Below are 6,984 nucleotides of genomic sequence, written 5' to 3' on the forward strand. Positions count from 1 at the left end.
CTTTTTTCTTTTATTTTTCATTTATACTTGAAAATGGCAGTGGAGATCAAACAATTGGACAGGTGAGTAATGAATGTATAAACTACTAGGGTTTTACCAGTAAAGAACAATTGCTATTCAACTTGGCGAAGTACAGTATAAAATGAGGATAGAAAAATTGGGAATGTAGTGCTTTCATATATACTGTACTGAACACCTAAAACTGTCAAGGCTTGGATGGGTGGTGATAGGAAAGTGGCAATCTTTGGCATCTTTTGTGCATCTCTTACCGAATTGGCCATCTTTGGTATTTCGACATGCCCAAATCATCTTGGTCTACCTAGGCACAGAACCTTGTTAATACAGTTGAGTTGTGAAATAAGAAATTTGCAGGTACTTTTATTACTACCTCTTATAATTACACGGTCAAATATTCATAGTTCACTGCCAGTTGGGTGGTGGAATTAGCTAACCCCCTTCCTGTGCTCAGTGACCCTCCATCTTGAACTTAATTGCTTACAGCATTTTGTAATGAAACCATAATTCCTATATTATTTAGGTTCATTTAGTACTGGGTTAGTAAAACATCGTAAAGCGAAAAAAAAACTGCCCCAGAGAGGTTACTGTGTGGCATTAAATTCCTGGTTCTTTTGACGACTTCGTTCGGTCACAGCCAGCCTGGTGCCTGCCTATAACCCACAGAATAATGACGAGAAAGGAAGGAGCCATTTATGTAAAATAAATACCATTTGTACAATATCTGATAATGTATTTTTTTGTATTGTGTAACTTGGTTAGTGTATTAAAGCCATTTTGGAGCAGTTTTGGGGTATTTTTGGCCTGTGGAACCAAATTTCCATTGTTTAGCATCAGCCAAAATAAATGTTAAGAATGACATCCCCATAGTGATGGGGTTAATAACCAGTGATATTCATATACAGTAATTGTTTATCCTATCTTGAGTGTATGAGTACCTTATTTACTATGCTTTAATATGTCTTAACTTAATATTCAGTGTAATACTTGTACGTTTTCTTCCTCCCACCACTTGTAATTACACTAGGCTTGTTACTCATTATTGAACATTTGCTTGGTAAATCCAGATACAGTTGATGCTGAATGTGAAGGTCAACCATTATGCGGTGTGATGGAAAACAAAGGGTCTGAGATTCAAGTTCTGACGTTTATACAGTACTAAGTCAACCGAGTCGGCAACAATGTAATGTTTGTGAGGAATATTTGTTACACTAACGCCATAGTGGAGACACCCTGTATGGCAGTCCATAACCAATGATTTTCTGGCTTATTTAACTTTAGGCTGTGGACTAGTGTAAGAAGACCATTAAATGTCTGTCGGTAAGGATCCTTACACCACCTGACAGAATCGTCACCCAACCAGAAAGTTTTGTACCTGTCATTCTTACCAGTAATCAACCTTGTTGGTCCTTCCCATCTAATTTCCAGTACACAAGGAGCATACATTGTCTTATAGCATAATGTCTCCACCTCACAAAATCTTCCTTACCATTGTACCACTGTAGCAACATTGACTTCCAACAACCTATAGTCTGTTCACTTGAACCTTGCAATCGAGGCCAAGGGTAAGTTTGTAGCAAGACAGCTGGTTAGCTGGCACAGGGAAAATCCCTACAGTTCTCTAGTATTTAATCTAATGTATTTATATTCTGATATTTTAAGAGAACTATAGTGCTCTCTGATAATTTTTGCTCTATGGGGAGCAGAAACTAGTATAGTATGTGAAATGCTATGGTAACAAATATCTTAAGAACATGATGCACAAGCTCTTATGACCCCACTCCTTGCTATGTTGTCACTTGAAATTCTACCAACTATTCAGACTAAAAATGTTAAACATAAAACAAGATAATGTAGTTGCACAAGATGTGGTGAGGTAAAATATCCATTATATATATTTTACTAATGCTTCCATAACAGCGATAATTATGTGGTTAAAAAATATTCTGAATACAGTCCGCAATGTTAATAAATTACTCCTGCATTTTTTAACGTTTAATATTAACTAGTAATAATATGGATAAGAATACAATGATCATGTTAATGTCAGATTATAGCCTTTATTAAAAGCAAGATATGTTATAATAAATGAATGATAAACAGTACAGTATTTAAAAAAAATAACATTTCACAAATATATTAATACATAATATCCATGTATATACAGTGTGTAAGTTGTAAGATTAAAAAATATATAAAAATTAAGGCATATGCGATGAGTACATTACTTTGTTTCTGCCAGTATAGTGTATTAGGATTAACTCTTGGTCAGTGGAAAATACCAGATTGCAGGGATATTCACATAAACTTAAAGGAAAACATACCCTCTTTTGTCACTAATGTAAATGGCTTATGAATTCTGAAGAAGCGTGTAAGAAACAATCCTGTCTTCCAAGAACAAACCAACCAATCAGTGTGGGTAGATTATTTCAAGTACTGAGAATTATTCAATTTTTTGTAAGTTTTGTTGGGCTTTTCTTAAAATACCTAAGATCTATAAATGCTATTTTCACATCTTTACCAGACAAATTATATTTCTGTCTACTGTATATCTCCATACTGTAGACATATTATTTTTGTAAGATGAGCTATATATTTTTTCACCATATTTATAATAAAGCATAATTATGAATATGAAACAGGATATGGTTAAATGATTATTTGTAATTCTATATATTTATTCTAAACATGGGAAATGAAACCTTGCCAATTTGGTTATACGTACAGTATCTGACAAAATAACAAAACATAACTCGCTACATAGAAATGAATCTAGAAAATGTAAAAAAATTAAAAATTAGCTCATTATCACGTTCCTCTCAATAACAAAAGAAAAACAGCGTATCAGAGACGTGACCGACTGCCCAAGCGGCTAATGAGCCGATCAGTGGTGAAGAGGACAAACGATATAACCCCGACATTCCTATAATATTGTCATTAATATACAACATTACACCAGCCTGCAATACAAGATGCATGTTATTGTTGGAACCTCGTGTGACTGTCAAAAACAGCTGATCACTATGCCACCGCTGACCTCAGGGTCCTCAAGTTGGTGAGGTAGGAACAGAGATACTGACAACGTATGCTAGCACTTTGTAAAACCTGAGTTAAGTACTGCAAATGTGATACGTATATGTTCCCTGCTCGGTCCAGATGTCCAGTGTATAACCAAATAAGATTATGCAATGTACATTATTGGCATGACTAAACGGGAGATTGTTTATGTAATGAGTACATTCGTATGTGTTCATCGTTCCTGCTGCGCTCCTCACTAGTCCCACAGCTTCCTGTCTATGCATATCATAATTCTAACATTATTCAATGAATTTTTTTGTACTACAAATCTCACCTGCAAGTAATCTTCCTTGAGTACTTCAAACATGGCTTGACAAGTTGCAGGTATTATGCGAGACAAACTTTGTTTTGATATCCTCGTTCTATACTGAAGTGACGTGTAGGTGCACCCAGTTGAAAGATATATGAGAATTGCCTCTAGAGCTCCCTCATATTGGTATCCTTTTTTTTTTATATATGGTTCCACTTTCGCTAAGTTTGTAAAAAGTGTTGGGGTCCATTCTCATGTAATTGGTGAAGTCTTGCTCATGTCCATCTTGCAGTTCATGTAAAATCGTGGCATGACTTCCCAATACTTTTCTTCGACCTAACCACTTTGCACCATTCCCTTTTCTGCATTTGGTTCTTCTGTTTGCACATAGCAGCAATTATTATAGTACACAACGCTATGCTCTTCTCTTTAACTGTCCGGCGATTATTTCTGCGACACACCATGGTGATCGTACTGCACCCGCCACTGCCAACCACCTACTAGCTGCCGGCGCCCGACTATGACTGCCGCCAACCACCTCAGTGTGTACAACACACAGGCTAGCCCGCCAGGCAGTGCTCGATCGTGTGGACGGGGCTTAAGCTTAGACCACATGTACAAAGCAATTTAAGCGTGTTAAAGAGTGTGATCTTGGAAACTTAAGTCCATCTCCGTTAGCCGGTGTAGCGGACCAAAAGTAGCCGAAACAATAACTGCGTAGTTGATGACGGAGCACCTTAGCTTTCGTCTTTATTCAAGACATCTTGAATAAAGACGAAAGCTAAGGTGCTCCGTTGTTTACCTTTTCCCGTGTGATTTTATCAAGATATATATATATATATATACACATATATATACACACCTAGACCCCGACTTACGACTACGTGGACTTACGACCGTCGGGACTTACGACCGCCTCGGATATAGATAAAAAAATAATAAAAAATTTTAAATGACACGCATTTTCTATACCGAAACGTTTCCAGTTAATGTAGTCTCCATGTATAATTAGAAAATTATGGGGGCCCCATGTGCATTCAGCTGACTACATTAAAGGTTAAGTGCTCAGTCACACTGTATCCATTCCTTATTATTTATTACTTTCACTGTACTGTATCCATTCATCATTATTCATTACTTTTACTGTACTGTATTTCATTGTAGATTTTTTATTATTTCGGACTTACGACCATGTCGGACTTACGACCTGGATTTGGGTCCCTAACCCCGTCGTAAGTCGTATATATATATATATATATATATATATATATATATATATATATATATATATATATATATATATATATATATATATATATTATATATATATATATATATATATATATTAAAAACATGATGCAAATTGTAGGGGTAATACCCCCCCCCCTTCTGCGGATGACCGTTAGAGCAGAATAGTAACTTTCAGTACGGGGAACTTCTGGTCCGCCTATATGTGGACCTGAGTTATGTAGTGGGCGACAACTCCTAGTATCAAAGACTTTGCCTGGTATGCTTTGACGTCATTAACCGCGCATGCACAGTTATCGTTTCGGCTACTTGTGGTCCTCTACAACGGCACCGAGTGTGAACTCTTTCAAGAACAGCACTGGAGCAGGTTCAAATATATGTGGAGCTGGTGCATGCCCAATACTTGTCAATCAGTGCGTGTCAGAGACGCGACTGACCGCCCAAGCGGCTAACGAGCCGATCAGTGGCGAAGAGGAGAAAAGTAAAGTAAAAGTAAAAACATGACTAGGATCAGCTTTCTCATCAGAAGGATATTTGGGGCATCAGATGCAGCATATAAATTGCGAACAGAGCTACGCTCCTCACACATGATATACAGTATACATTGTCCATAATAAACCCTATAACTGATGTGTTTGGGAAGTCTAATGTTTAAAGTTATAAGATTGGCAAATTTTTTTTCACATAATTTGAGTTGGCAAACTTGTCACTTCGCTAGAGTGCAGGCTTGGTACAGTTATTCATACGAGATTCTGTCCATTTAGACAATATAGACAGCACTTCTCTCTACTGCCTTCCACTTTCCTTACTGTAAAGCTCGAAGAGGATATGATCAGAATGTGTCATGGCTATATCTTGTGAACAAATGTCCACACACTACCTATATGAAGCCTCTGGTGAGAACCCATATACAGTATTTACATGAAATGTTTTTCCAAATAAAAGACCATTTAAACTGGATACTTTTCTCCAACTGCTGGTTTAGTCCATGTCTTTAACACATTGTATACATTTTTACTCCTGACATTGGGAAAGTGTTCATGTTTTGCAATAATCAAGTGGAGACAAGTAGGAAACATTGTCTCAAAGTTTCATATCTTGTAGATAACTGGAAGTAAAGATTTGGTCAATTTGCATTATTGCACACAACTCTGTTAGAAAGTCAAAACTATGTTTTCCCAGTGTATTGTACTTTGATTGGTTTTGGCCTTGATTTCCGTCGGAAATTGCCTGGTTTTTAGTTATCGGGAGTCCAATCTTTTCTCGTGTTTTAGTTTGATACATTTGATAGAATCCCTTGGGGTTCGACTTTGCCTCCCTTGCTACCTTCAGTTCATTATTCTTCTTTGCTTTTCTTATCTCGGTCAGAACGAGTTGCCACAATATCACATGTGTTGGTCTTGACGATATTTACATTCGTTCTTAGGTACATAATTAGCTGGTCACAGCTATGTGAATTAGGATCCCAGGGCACTAACCTTAAAGACAGGAGCCTTATATCAACTACAACGCCGCTGTCTCGCATCCCGGTATGAGTATGACAACTGGTGTGTTATGCGGGTCCGACTAATTACCCAAATGTAGCCGCAATGAAGTCAAATGATGGTCCTACATGAATAAATCGGACTGCCAATCACTTCTCGACTAGTATTTGGTGTCACGAAGTCACAAAAAATTGGTGAACTTAATTTAATCTGAGTTAATAGATCGAGTGCATGTACCTAACCTAACCTAACTCAACTCAGATTTAATTAACTTTACCAATTTTTTGTGACTATGACACCAAATACTAATCGAGAAGTGATTCACAGCCCGATTTATGCTTGTAGGACCATCATTTGACTTCATTGTGGCAACATTTGGGTAATTAGTCGGACCGACCGTGTTATTCTGTCTAGCACTTTGCAAGATGCCTTTTGTAACATGCCAGACGCCAATTTCGAGATCTGACAGTATTTCCTGGACCTAAGCTTAATCTAATATATCTAAACGGGACATCAGACAAAAACTAAATCTGCAGGGATTTTGTCCATTAATGTTATTTTGGTGTTGGCAGTTATTCCATGGTAAAATGTCAGCTAGGATTCACTCGCTTATCTGATAATAACCCACACGCACACTGGGTATAAACCACGAGATGCTTAACATAACGTCTGTCCCATTTATTTCCCAATTACAACTCATTTAATTTGTAGAGTAAGGTAATTTTTTCACTGAATATTGTGAAAGTGTAATAGGGTTAAATTTGTGGCTGTCCTATTTTGTTTGTCCTAGAGAATTTTGGACTATTGTGGACTCAGTTTAACACGTTACATGTTAATAGTAAATAGTAAAAGACAATAATGAGCTACTATTGAGCTGTAATCAATGAAATATTTGTCAGGTAAACTGAT

This window comes from Homarus americanus, unplaced genomic scaffold (assembly GCF_018991925.1).
Source record: "Homarus americanus isolate GMGI-L3 unplaced genomic scaffold, GMGI_Hamer_2.0 scaffold45562, whole genome shotgun sequence".
Taxonomy (NCBI): domain Eukaryota; kingdom Metazoa; phylum Arthropoda; class Malacostraca; order Decapoda; family Nephropidae; genus Homarus; species Homarus americanus.